The following is a 14,455-nucleotide window of genomic DNA, read 5'->3' on the forward strand; positions in this document are numbered from 1 at the left end:
GATCTAATTAGTTAAAGTTCACTGAGTTTAACTAAACAGTAAGTGTTTGATTTAGAGAGAGAAATCTGTGGTATGTCAACCTTTTCAGACATAATCCTACTTTCAACATTGTCTGACAGGTAGTCAGCCCATCAGGCCTGAGGATGTGCTCCAAAGCAGCTCATCTCTTCACTCTTGACTAGTTATTTATCTTATGAAGCATAATTCACAACTGGCACATGGAAACTTCTTGTTCAGAATGAACTTGCTCCACAGCCATAGAGAAAAGAAATGAAATTCCTATTTTTGTAGTCAGTTAATCTGTTTTGCATAAGGCTTGAATACCATGCAGGGGGTGGGGAAAAAAAAGGAAAATAAGAGACTGCTGCCTTCTTCAGCCCTAAAGTAATAAATGTATGTAAAACCAGGGCTCAGAAGAAATCACGAACAGTTCTAGGATTCAGCAAAAGCTTGTAGAAAGCTTTCCTAGTACTCATCCATATGATGGACTCATATGGTCCATGGATACCACTAGGTGGTACCATTAAACCTCCCTTTTTTTGAGAACATTACTGCTGATTTGTAATCCAAAGATTTTTTGGAAGAACTTAAGTAAAAGTTTGAGTTTCATTTGTGTCTATGACTTCTGAAATGAATTAGTACATCCTTGGCTGAAATTGTTTTCTCCTAGAATAGGCAATACAGTCTTTCCCATAATGGTTATCAGATTATAAATTCTGGCAAAAAAGAAAACTTTCAGGTGAATTCACTTCCAATTACTCTGAATGTGTCCCAGTTGCTGTCTAAAATCCACTTCCATAGTATGTAATCCATTCTCCAAACATAATTCAGGCTTTTCATAGAATTCTCTTGAATCAGTTTTGTTAATGAATGAAAAAACAAAAATTACTTTTAATCTTTGTCTCAAAGTTTAATTCTTTTATGAAGAGAATAGTGAGTCTTTGGAAAAACTATCAATTTCAAACTGTGATTGCAAAACACTAAGTAAGGAGTAAGACATTATTTTCTAACTTACTGTTGGTTGGCTCATACTGTCTTGTACTTTAGATCTTATATATGCATGCTTTTTATGCAGTAGTTAATCTTTTAGTACTGTCACGAGGCCACGCTAACTCTAACTGAAATAAAAAAGCTTGTTACTGAGAATGGAGCTCTGATGTTAAATGGTGGAATGACAGTTCAAAACAACTGCATCTTGAAATTGTGGACTCTTAGAAATGAAAAGGTAAAAAGGTAAAGAGTAAAAAGAAAAGGTAAAAAGAATTTTATGGTGCATTTTTTTCATTGACAGTAATGATTTTAGTAAGACGGTATCAGAAAGAGGGAATCTGTATTCATAATGGCTCCCTATCCCCTATTTCTCCTTCTTTGTGTCTTTGACTTAGAAAAGGTGAAGCTTTTCATATCAAGATCACACAGTGCAGTTGCAGACAGCAGGGGGAAGAGTTGGTCAAATTACCACTGCAACAAACATCTATAAAACAAAACAAAAAAATTTACATTACCAATGACAAATCAAAGCTGAAAGTTCGCCTTGCCTGTTGTCATTCATTGCCATTCATATTTAGAAAGCAGACTGCTGTGATAATTGATTTGATGGTCCAGCTTGAGTGGAAGCACTTCTGGGCATAGCAGGCCTCAGAGATGCCAAAAAAGAAGAAAAGGTGGGAATGAAATAATGCACTACTTTCTCCTCAGAGGCATGTGGCCCAGTTTTTGAGAACAGAAAAACATGCTTTAGAAGAAGGGGAAAAAACAACTCAGTAATAAATACAAAAATGACCATATAGCCTCAGTCAGATAAAAATAGGCATTCAAGCAGAGACAATGAGTGTACATATTTTACTGGCAGGTGAATAATAGGAGAATGCTGTGGAAATAATCTGATTTTTAACGGACTCTATCCATGGGAGTACCTTTTTGCTGCTTTTTTTTTTTGTGTAAGAACAAAAGAGGTTCCCCCAAAAAGTAAATTAAGGGAAAAAAAAAAAAGCAACTTACTTTTTTTGAAGGTTTTCAAAGAGGAATTGATGATTCAGAAGAAAGGAAAGAAGACAATTATTGAATTCAAAAGGCAATATTTATGTGTTTGGATTATCTGAGCTCCTATTGAGTTTGCTTACTTCAATCAATAGATGATAATGAAGCTTGTCTCTGTATTTTTGACTAGGGGGTAGTGTTCACTCATAGCCCCCTGCTGATATGAATAACTTAAGACACTGAACTGCTACTTGAGGAAAGAAGTAGATTTAAAAAAAACTACTGAATTCAATGTTTGACCTCTTAATCGCAACTGCTAGCTCAACTGTGTACCCTGCCATTGATTTAAAGAACCAAACAAAGCCAGATTAAAGACGTGAGCTATCAAAATAGGAAATTGTAACCAGAACAAGTTGTCTTTTGAGGGATGCTTATTTACTTGTGAAAATAAATGTGATCTGTCAACTTTGCTGAACTCTTTGTATTCAGTCTTAATCTTTTATGTACAACAAAGAAGTAAATCAAATTTAACAGTAAAGATGTATGCAAAAAAAAAAGTTTGAATTAGATAGTAGGAGAGAGTAAGTATGCTGATCCAGTCCACATATAAATATTACTTCTCATCCTCAGTCACTTTTTTTTCTTCTTTTCCTGGATATATTTCCCTTTACATCTTTCTCCCTGGTCTTTGCATATTTTCTGACAAAGAAGAAAAAGTTCTAGCTCAGGAAAGCTTATTGCTTTATTTTTCTTCAACCTGTCTTGTGAATGTCTGTAGTTGATTGAAGGAGGATGATAATGCATGAAAGAATTAAGGTTTTGTAAGGCAGTGTAAGGTCGTGTTCAGCAGGATCCAGGGGTATGTAGTTGGTATCACTGCACAAAGGAGCCATGACTTGTAATTAGTCTGAAGGTTTGGCTTACAGGTCTTAGTGAAAGCTGCATTGTGATGTTGCCTGATGGTGGGGTGTGCAAGGAGCCAGAAATTGTGTTGCAAGGAAGGTGGGACAAGTGAGAAATGAAGAGCTCTGTTTTAGTTGCAAGAAATTCATACAGACAGCCAGGAGGTGATGGCAGGGAGCATACTGAGCTGCATAAGACAGTACCTGGATTAACCTAAGTTGGTCAGTTATACATCAGTGTTGAGTTAGCCAGGATCTAAAATCCAGATGAATTTTATGATAGTCCAGAATGTGTGAATTCTCCTTTTTACGCATAAGAGAAATTTAGTTATTTCTTGAGCATACAGAATATCACTGGTTTATCAGAGCTTGCAACTCAGAGCTATTGTTGGAAATATAAATAGATCTTGATTAAAATATAGTAATCTGATTTTTGTTAGAAGATATTTACTTCAAATTTCATGTGAACTGCTGTATTAATAGTGTTTTCCTGCCCAGTGATTTGTAGTTGCTTTTATTCTAATTATTATCAGTTGGTCAGTATCATTCCTTCACTAATTGCATGTGCCTACTTATCAGGCATATCTAGTGATACCATCACTTGCACTTGGGTTAGGACCACAGGAAATCCAGGAAGTAGAGCCTGTGCTCAGCATCCTGGCTAAAAAACTGTGTCTGTAAGAGGAATATTGAAGCAACTATCGCACTATGTATGTTTATATGCAGATATATGCTTATGCAGATCCTGTCCCGTGGCCTGACCCAGGAAGCCCTGAGCAGTGGGAAAAGTCAAAATGACTTATTTCCACTGACATTTTCATGGAGTTTCTCCCATTGTACTTTATTCATACAGCAGTGGTGGTTGTGAATGCATTGATAAAAGTCCACTGATCCTATGAAACAATTTTCTTCTGACTCTTTTCCACTGAATGTTAATACAGAAAGTGGGGATAGAACTGCAGTGGCAGTATTTTGTGATCTGATGCGTATGCTCTTAGGATCAAATAAAAGTCTGGTCTGGAAGCAACCTCTGTGGAGGTCATTCAATCCGTCCTTCAGCTGAAAGTAAGTTAGGGTCTGTATCACTTAAGTATCCAAATAATTGGCTGTGTTGGGCAAAACCTACTCTGATGGCCAGCTGTCATAACATTTCAGAAGAAAGCAGTGTTCTGTAACTGGTTAAATGTGCTTTCCAGACTGTCACATCCTTTTTAATAGTCACATGGAATTTCTAAACCATAAAAACAACCTGTCCAAAGCTCTTCTCAAAGCAAAGGAGAGATCAGCACAAAAGCACCTTATTTTAAAAGGAAGAAAGCTATTGGAAGGTGACAGCTGGAATCCCAGTGCTTAATCTGTGTAATTAAAACTTTTCTAAGGAGCAGGAGAAGCAGGTTAGAATTGAGATAGTTTTAGGAGTTAATTAGCAGGGTCTTTTTGAATATTAAGAATGCTTTGAAGGATAAAGTTTTGAAAAGTAGTTCAGGCCTTTCAAACAGCATAAATTAAGGCAGAAACTTTTTTATACATCCTCAAAATGCAAACAGAACTATCCTCCCTTACTGATCCATATGCTTCCATCAGAAATATAATCATATGTATTTCTCAGTGTGTGATTCTCATTTGCTGATTTGTAGTACAGATGATCCTTGTCATGTTTGTCAGTGTCCCTTGCTCTAATTCTAGCAGTTCTCTCCCTTGCTCTAATTCTAGCAGTTCTCAGAAGGACTTGTGGAGAAATTCTTCATTTCACATTATGTCTAGGAATATCTACACATACCAGTATTTGGATGTAGCAAACTTCTGAATAAAATGCTCCATGACCAAGAGTAGTATGTTTCAGAACATGCTATAGACAACCTATAGTGCAAATTACGTGTGAAAGATAAAAACACTTTTACAGTGAGGGCCAAAACACCTTTATCATTTGAAAAATTATATCTATTTTATCACTTGTTTCATCTTGATGCTGTACTGTGGGAATATGTAGGACTTAAAAGTCACTTCTACTGTGCAGAAAATGAGAGTAACACCTGCATACCATAATATCACATATATATGTCCATGGAAACACTTGTACATACATAAAAATTCTATGCTGGCACAAATCTTTTGTGTAGCAGTGAAATTTTACATTCACCCGAAGTGGACATCAAACTGATTCTGCATACAAAAACATTTCAAAATGTCAAAATAATTTGAGTGAGAAAGGTATTATGTAGCTTTGTTTTATGAGTTTATAAACTTTGTTTCTCGCTTGTAAATTTTGCTCTTATGATGATCTGTCATGCCTATCAGTTAGAATGTTCCATCCTCATTTACCTGATTCTCATGCACTGACAGAAAAGGATAAATTTAAAAACAATTGTAATTATTTTATAATCTGAAAATGTTGAAATTTATTTTTATCTGAATAACATTTTCAACCATGGGAGTGGGAAGCTTCTTTGCTGAGAATGAAAAATATTTGCATCTTAATTTAATTTTAAAACAGCAGACTTCAGTTTGGAAGTGGTTTCCATAGAGGCAAGTGCAATTAGTAGTGGTTTCATGGTATGTATCATTTTATTCCTATCTAATATGCGTTATATAAAGGGCAAAAACTTGTTTTTAAGGTGATGTTGATTTTAGAAGTATAACCTGAAAACTAGAAAGCTGAAATACATTAGTTAACGTTTTCAAGCAAAATCTCATGTGGTCTGAAATCTTCCAATTCCTCACAGAGTTGCTTTAAAGAAATATTATTATGAACAGAATAATAAATATTAAGTATGAACTACAGTGAGTGTTTAGGACTTTTAGGGAAAAGAGGTGGAAAAGAGCAATATGAGTGTGAGAGACAATTTTGGTGGTTTTGCTGTTATGTCAAACAGCGGCTGCTTCTAGCTTTAAGCAGAAATGTAGTAGTACAGTCAAGGTGACTTAACATTGCAAAACCCACGGGCATCTTGAATTTTCCATCTCTTCAGTAGATGATGTACAAATGAAAAAAGACAGCGATGTGGTATTTATGGTTTATAAAACTAAGTATTTAAAGACATCCTAATAAACTTATCTTGAAAGCAGTGCTGTGCAGTAGGCGTGGTATCATGACAGTGTCTCTGCAAATGTTTCAGATCCTGTGTGTTAGTGTCGTGATACCTCAAATATTATACTGACACACGCAGTCTTTGCACTGTGCATTATTCACCAATATTTGTGATACGTGACATTCTTGCTAAGTACTGTCAGGTACAATATATCATGAAACAATTCTTTAGAGTATACAGAGACTCCAATCTTCATGCAGGGACACATGACCTTGAGAAGATGATATTCTGAGTTAAAATTTTTCTGTGCCCTACAGAATTGAAATTATTGGGATACTCCATATGATAGGCTGAAGTAAAACATGTTATCAAAATAGAAAATTTAACTTCAGGTGCAATGCTGGCAGTTAAAAATTAGCTGTATGCTTCAGTGTAGCAAATTTCTTACATGGCCTGTGCGTGACAGTTCTTCCCACTTAGCTATGGTAAATCCACTTAAATTATTCTAAAGATCTTGAGACAAAAAAAAAAAAACGTTCCCAAGGCTCTAATTGTATCAACCGTGTATCTACTGATAACCTCCCTATCTACTGAAGATGTGGAGAGACAGGATGCAGGCTTTGGGGACTGATGGAGAAATTTTTTAGGTTAATTCACGCTTCTGGTTTTCAGGAACATGGACAAAGAGTTCATTTATCTTCTATGCCCTTTGTGAAAGGGGAGTGAGGTTATGGATTCTTTTGCAGCAAAATAGCTGGATGTGGATTGGACCCAATGACTGCAAAAGGATTTTCATAATCTTTCTGAATCAGATATTATATTTTGGTTAAATATATACCTTTTCTTTTTCCTAGTTAAAAATTAAGAGACAGAAAATACAGAAGAGAGGTAAAGCTTTGGCTCAGCTGCATTCTTAAGCAAAGCAGTTAGGAAGTATATTAATTTCTACTTAAGACTTTTGAATTAATTGCACAGTCATAATTGGATAAAATCATTTTGCATTTGTGACCAATTAAGGGCAAGGTGCACAATATAAGAATAGCTTTTTCCAAGTTCTGTGCATTTGGCCACATACTTCTGTTTTTGTAATAAATAGTTAGAATGTGCTGGTAGGTATAATGCTGAGGCAACAAGACTGGATTGCATGTTGGTATACATTTAATATTTCTAATGTTATGCAAGTTCTGCATTATGTTATTTATTCTGTTACCATGTTGCAGAGAAAATTACTACTTTTTATTAGATCAATTAGATCATCATCTTTTGGAACTGTTCTGTAATTAACCACCAAAAGTAATGAATTCTAAATTATATTTTCAATTACTTATGACTAAAATTATCTTAAAAAAAAAAAAAATTGGCTTTATTCCATGGTAAGCTTTACTCCTGTACCAGTGTTGTTGTAGTAGAGGTCTAGGGTAACCTGCTTTTTAAATTGAATGTCAAATATAATTTGCCATTAGAAACAAAGTGTATGTATACAGTCTGAAGGAGAAAAAAAGACACTTCAGCATCATTTAATAGTGATTTATATGCAACATCAACTTTTTAATCAATTAGATGATGTCTGGCAAAACAAAAATGTTAGAGGTGTGAAGGTGTGCTTGTGTGTATTTGGGTACAGACACCCGTACTTTTGCATGTGTTGTCTTACATATACATACAGTGCTGTCAATAGAACAGGCTACAGGTTAGTCACAGACATTCTAGAAATAATAGATTTCATAATTTAATGTTTTTCATAAAATATTAATGATTTTTGAAATGTGAAATTCCTGCTTTGTTGGTTTTGGACATCTCAGGATGATGTGTGTATGAGCGGAGAGGTGATTGATGGAGAAGCGCAAAAAGCCGTAAAGTGTTTCTGCCAACAAAGAAAACTCTGAGGCAGAAGAAATTGATGCACAGGCTATAAATTTGTCTCTCCATTTTCCCACTGTTTTTAGTTTCAATGTTACTTCCCTGCAGTCATGATCTGAAAGCTTAAAAAATTACCTAAAAGTCACAGCATATAAGTTTTAGTAAGTTGAAGTCAGTTTCTCTATAGAATTTTGCAAAGCACATTATTTAAACAATGGGGATCAGTGAGCTGACAGCTTGATCTTGAAAGTGATGCTGTCCTTAACTAAGCACTGTTATTGCTACAAAATCATTGAGTTAAAATTCTTGCATATATCTCCCTACTATGGGCTCTTTTCAAGGTATGCTGTTCCTCTGTTTCTAGGATAATTTCACAGAGGACAATGTGTAAAAATGTCCACAGGAAATAAAGGTCCCCTTTTCACTTACACGTTAACTGTGCTTAGCAAACATTCCTTTGCTCTTAATTTTCTAAAAAAATTGGTTACTGCTGGAAAGAAAATGCATAAATGGGCATTCTGCATTATATTTTTCTTTATTTATAAAATCATTTTATTTTGTTTGAATTATCATCTAAGTTTACTTAGTAATTCCTAAGGGCTATTAGATGATCATTAAATCTTGATTTTCTGTCAGGAGGAATTAATAATCTTGACTTCAGAGTGAATTTAGAAGCAGTAGGGGATTGGAGTCAAATATTTGAATACCATTTCAGTGTTGAATTGGTTATTCATGTTTCAACTCTGACTGGTAGATAAAAAAATAAATTCAGTTCATAAATCCTTCTTTGCATTTTAATACTTGTTTTTGTGTGGTTTTTTCCCTCTTAGCTGGGTTAAAATGTACATGGTTTGGGGTCACTGCTTGGATGTTCTCCTTTATGAACACCTTCTCAGTCAATTTCTAATAAAGATCATAGTAGCTGTATGCATAGATTGCATATAAAGAATTTTCAGAAGTTGAACTCTGTAAGAGTGAGTTTCTGGATGAATTGGTCAATTTTATTTTAAAGGAAATCTGAAGTTAAAGCAAATACTTTAATAGCTTGATATTGCCTTCCAATAAAATGCCACTTAAAAGGGAACATACTAGAAACATAATCATCAAATTAAGAAAGGGCAGCTAACTTGTCTCCATTTTCCCCTTTTTGCCTACTGTTGTCCTTGCATAGCTTCCTCTGTGTGCTTTTAGCAGAGATGATGGGAAAAAGTTTTGAGAGCTTTTTATTTATTTACTTTTACATAATACGGAAGGCTTTTTTTCCCCCCATCACAGTGCTGACTGAAGTCCCCTTGGCTGTGTCTGTAGCATGGGCAGATGTTTAATGGTGTATTTGAGAGTCTTGATCCACATGTGTACACTGCATCTGCATCATGGTGCTCCTCCAGGCAGTTTTGCAAAGAAACCCATATGCACAGACCAGAAGTGACCTGACTTATTCTCTGCTGGGTATACCAAATAGAAGGATCAGAGCATATCTGTGAATTTTGTTTACTCTCTCTGTATATATTTTAGCCTATGGGCACATAATAACTATTTTAGAAACTAAGATAAATAATAGATGTTAATTTATTTTCATTATATAGAATTACTTATGAAAAAGTCTCACTGAAAAATTCTGGCTTAAGCTTTGAATTAATTAGAAATGATAAATTGGCAAAGGGGAGAAAAAAAATACAACAAACTCCACAAGAACGAGAACTTTCCCGTTTGAAAAATAGCACTGAAATCATAGCCTTGATATTTAGAGCTGCTGAGAGTATGGATATAAATACAAATGGTGAGCCCAAAATAACTAGTGTTAATATTTATTATTTCTGTATCCCTTATATGTGCTTGCTGAGAAGTAAGAATTGATGACATATTTAGAAGGGACTTCTGGAAATCATATAATACAACCTCCAACTTTTGTAGTGTAAATGTCACCTAGTAGATGAAGCCAGCTGTGCTGTCAAGCCAGGTCCTCAAATCTTGTACAACTGCCTGATTACCTCATTTTACTGTTGCACTACATTCGTAGTGATGATTTTTTCCCCTACACTTAAGCTGCAGTTGTTGACTATTACCCCTTGTTATACCCTCTACATAACCAAGAAGAATTTAACTGTGTTTTTGCCTCACAAAAGTAAGACCTCACTTTGCAGTCACAGGTCACAGTTAGATCCCCAACTTTAGCTAAACAAGCTCAACTCTCTGAGCTTTTTTGTAGTTTGCGTGAATGGCTGTCTCATAGGTCATCTGACAGAAAAGGCAAGAGAAGGCATCCTGTCAAAATGAATGCAGAGTTTCATAAAGGAGAAATACTGCAACTGCATGATGTGAATCAAAGTGTGCTTTTATATAGAAAGTAAATTTTACAAAGGCAGGAGGGATAGAGATAAAAGAATCAGTTGTTACAGTGTCTCATTTGGATATGGCCAATATCAGTATTATTGATTACACATTTTGTAGGATACGAATTAGTAGTTAGTTACCTCACTTGTCAGCTATAGGCAGTGAGTTGTTTGCTTTTAATTGCATAATGTCAGACTTGATGATTAAGCTATTTTTCAGAAAGAAGGAAGGAAAGAACTTGGCTGCTGGCTAAACTACCAGGATTAGACCCAGAAAATCAGAGGTTAAGTGGTTTGCTTAACTGCTGACTGTTTGACCTTGAATTTTTAAAGATACTGAGATTTTCAGTGCCACTTAGATGTGTAGGTTATAATTCTACTAGACATTAATCAGCTCTGGGGGTTGAGGGAGTTGAAATACCTTTATACTGTTGCCCTTAATTGTATCCTACAGTGGAAATAGTGTTCTTACTTCCTACCAGTGTTTTTGTTCCTGTAAATTTTTGTTGTTTTGACTGCATACGTAATACCACATACTGGAGTCATGATGTAAAGATCATGCTTGTTTCTACTTTATTAATTTAGAGAGGAATTGAGCTTTTGGAGAGCTTCTTCATAAGAAGGATCTATAACCCTGCATATCACACTTTTTTCTTTATTACTTCTTTACTTTTAAATTTATCTCTGTTACTTGGTATGTCTTTAGACTAAGCTTCTAAATAAAGTCCTTTTTCCAGTTGAATAAATCTAGTGTATTTCTGGTGTAGCTTTGCTCATGTAGGGATGTTAAGCCACAGTACCACATGGATGCTGTTATAGGATGTCCACTGAACTTGCAGCTCAAGTTGTTATGCTGAAATGCAGGCATTTTTTATTTACTGTTGTTTTCCTTGCTATTTTCTCTTGAAATATTATGTAGGAAAGTTATGCATCTGATAGCATAGTTTAAAGGACAAGTGAAATTCGAGGCTTTTAAGGTTATATCATTGCCATTAATACCTAGAATATACAAGAAAAGTAAGTGATTATCAATAGTAATTGTCAGCATTCAGGAAAGATATGTCTTAGTTCTGTCTTTTAGAAAGTGCTATCTAAAAAAGTCTAGTTCAAGAGAATATTAAAAAAAAAAAAAAAAAAAAAAAAATAGCATGTCTTTTGCCTAAAAGTTTAATTCAGGGAAGCTCTCCACTGTGTGCTCTGCAATCTCCAGCACTCTGCTGCTTGGATGATGGCTCATGATTTTCATTGCTTCGGCTTTAAAAGCAAGCAGAATTCCTTGGTTTTCCAATTATCAGGAAATTATCAGTAATCCAAGGAAGGAAAAAGTGAGTGATAGAAGACAGTACATCATGAATCTCAAATTCACATGAACACACTGATTTTCTTATTTGTAAAGATGAAACTAGTTCAAGTGTTTAAAAATTTTTTTAAAAAATTCCCTCATGAAATTGAAGGCACTTGTAGTTAGAACCGTTTACAGACAACAGAATATAATTCTAAGGGACATTGCCAGCTTTGGGCAAAAAGTATCTGATAGATTAGTCTTATTTTTGTGGCACTAAGGATGTATTTTCCTAATCATTTTATCTGGCAGCCAAGTTCCTACTCTCTTCTACCCCAAGCAGAGGCTCCTGGCTTTCTTTTCTTTCACCTGAATTCATTTCTTTTGTGTGGTAAAACTTGATCTGGAATTGTACTGTAGAGTTCCAAAAGGATTGGGGGGAGGGGGTGCACCTGAAAAGCAGAGTTTTGATTTATAACAAGAAATAATTAATTTCAAGGCTAGAAGACATCTTGCAGGACACAGGATACCAAAATCTCTTCCATGTGGCAATGAAAAGGAGGATTGTCAGACAATTTTTGTCTTTATTAACAAATCAAGTTCTCTGAATTCAGGAGATGCTTAAGGCCAAGATTTGTCCCTGAATGACTTGCTCGTTTTTCTGCACGGTCAGCAGTAACCTGTTCTGACCCTCTTCTGCTACTTTGCACACAGTCAAGCTAACCTTGCCCTATCAATCTTTTCTGCATTTTCAGTCTGGATAAACTTGAACAGCAGAATTTTTTCTCCAAAATCTCCCTATGCATCTTTGTGTAAGGTGTCATTCCTGCTTCCCATCCAGTCAATGTGAATATGGATATAATATTTCAAGTTTTAGATTCACATAAGGTTCATTATCTGAATAAGTTGGATATTTCTTAGTCCAGCTCTGGATATGGTGGATAAAAAGCCTGAGTGTAACTGCCTTCCTTTTTAATGATACCAGAGTGACATAGTTCCCTATGGACCAATTGGTGGGTCCCAATCAAAACTTTTGTAAGAATGGCTGTATTGACAAATTCTGAGAATGCAGAATGGGAAAAGCAGGTAAAAATGAATATAATTTATCTGCAAAATGAAAACAAAACCAAGTAGAGTGGATTTGATTTGGAGATGTTGTTGATGGAAGAGTCCAGAAAAATTTGAAAAGTGTACGTAATAGTTATGTTTTATGCTGTGATTAAAAGGGCTAAAAATGGAGGTAAACAATAGGCAAAATGAGGCTTACCTTGTCATTCCTACTAATAATGTAAGGAAATGCACACGAGATACTTTTTTCCTTCTGTTCTCATCACAGCTGAAACCAAGGAAGTAGTCATGGGGAATCATTTTCTCCTGTAATGTAATGGAGAGAGAATATATTTTACCAGCTCTTCATTGCATATTGTGCTTCAAATTTGTGACAATGGGAGCATAAATGAATGACTAGAGCATCTTGTGGCTGTTCACTAGCTAAACAAAAAGGTGAAATACATGGCTGTCTGATAATTAGAATTTAACTTTTCTGATTTGTGTGAGCAAAAAAAAGTGCAGTTATTTGCTGTTCTTGAGTCTGCTTAGTTTCCCTGTTCATACTTTTGTATGCAACTCATTTTCAGTTATCAGTGCAGAATTGCAATGTTGTATCAAAGTGTTATATAAAAGAATTTTAACATAGTTTAAGTTTAGTACATCAGGGAAGAATAGCTAGTAGATAATGTATTAAGGAAATTAATAACTGACAAAGAGGTTAGAGAACACAAGAGGATTGTCAGCAATTGATAGAAAGTAATTTAACTTTCAGAAACAATGCAGTAACCAAATGAGACTTAAAAGTGTAGAGCAACAGTGTTCATTGCTCGGTGAAGCTGGTAAGTGTATTTTTCAAACAAAAATACCTACAGTCCCTCAGTGAGCATGAGGGTACAGTAAAGCTGCAAGAGAAGCCAGACTGTGTGGCACAAGTCAGCAGATGGGTGGGTGTGGGTGAGCAGTCCATGTGAGGTGTCCTGAGCTTAATGTTGAATTATTTTTATCCATTTATCCATTTTTATAAAAGCTTTGGAAAGTTTTGGATAGTCCACTATATTTTGCTGAAGAATGTTTTGAAGAAGCTTATGCCTTACAACGAACCATGGTTTTGAAACTCGTTTTCTGTTGTTTCTGCTGGTCGCAGAGTAAATTAGTATCTACTGATTTGGTGCAGGTTTTCTATGTTGTGTGCATGTGTTAGAGAAAGACCTTCTAATCTCTCATTTTATCTAGATAAAATTCACAAGAAGTAGGGTGGTAGTGCTATTCCATATGCAGGGAACTGTTATAAATTGTAAGTTTCACAAAAGAGACTTACAAATGCAAAATGTTGATAAGGAACTACAGAGCAGTTATTTATTAGAAGCAGCAGTTGAGAGAAAAGGAGTCTTGTCAACAGAGTGGAAACAGTGTGTACTGTTAAGAGGCATTTAGTATTTATCCAGTATCATAAGGCAGTCCTTCAGGTACTTTGATGTGATGTTCTTTCGTGCTTCAGGAGAGAATGAGAGAATTGGAAAAGGGCAAAAGATGGTAACTGAAGTGATCTAGGATATTTGTTACTATATTAATTGAGGTTAGGTAGGTAGATAACTGACAGATAAAGAAAAAGAAGAAAACAACAAGTGGAATGTTTGTATAAGGCTTATATAATGGCTTTTTTCCTGAAACTCTTTGGATGTGTGCTATTCAGGAGAAGGTCATGGCTGGGGTTAGGAAGGAAACAATCTTCTCATGTAGTCAGCATGTCACTGTCATTTTACTATAGTAGCATTCATTTATGTAGAAGTGTTTTTATTCATATTATGGATGCCAGCATTAGCATTTAGATATAGGTATTTCTAAATCAATAATTAAAAAGACATGGAAATATCCTCGTATAAGTCATACATCTCTCACCTAGTTTTGAGTTTTAGTGTAAGTTAATTTCAATTGAAAGTGCTTAGAAGACAGCATACAATCATTTAACAGAATATTAAAAAGAATTAGTGTAGAGAACATTATGATTTTATCACTGCA

The 14,455-nt window shown here is 35.1% G+C and overlaps 1 protein-coding gene across 3 annotated transcripts in view; it reads left to right on the forward strand.

Moving 5' to 3' along the window:
- Window positions 1-14,455, forward strand: part of DIAPH2 (diaphanous related formin 2) — a 157,116-nt gene that overhangs the window by 129,501 nt on the left and 13,160 nt on the right. The window lies entirely within an intron of this gene.

This window comes from Phasianus colchicus, chromosome 14 (genome assembly GCF_987193195.1).
Source record: "Phasianus colchicus chromosome 14, bPhaCol1.hap1.1, whole genome shotgun sequence".
Lineage (NCBI taxonomy): Eukaryota > Metazoa > Chordata > Aves > Galliformes > Phasianidae > Phasianus > Phasianus colchicus.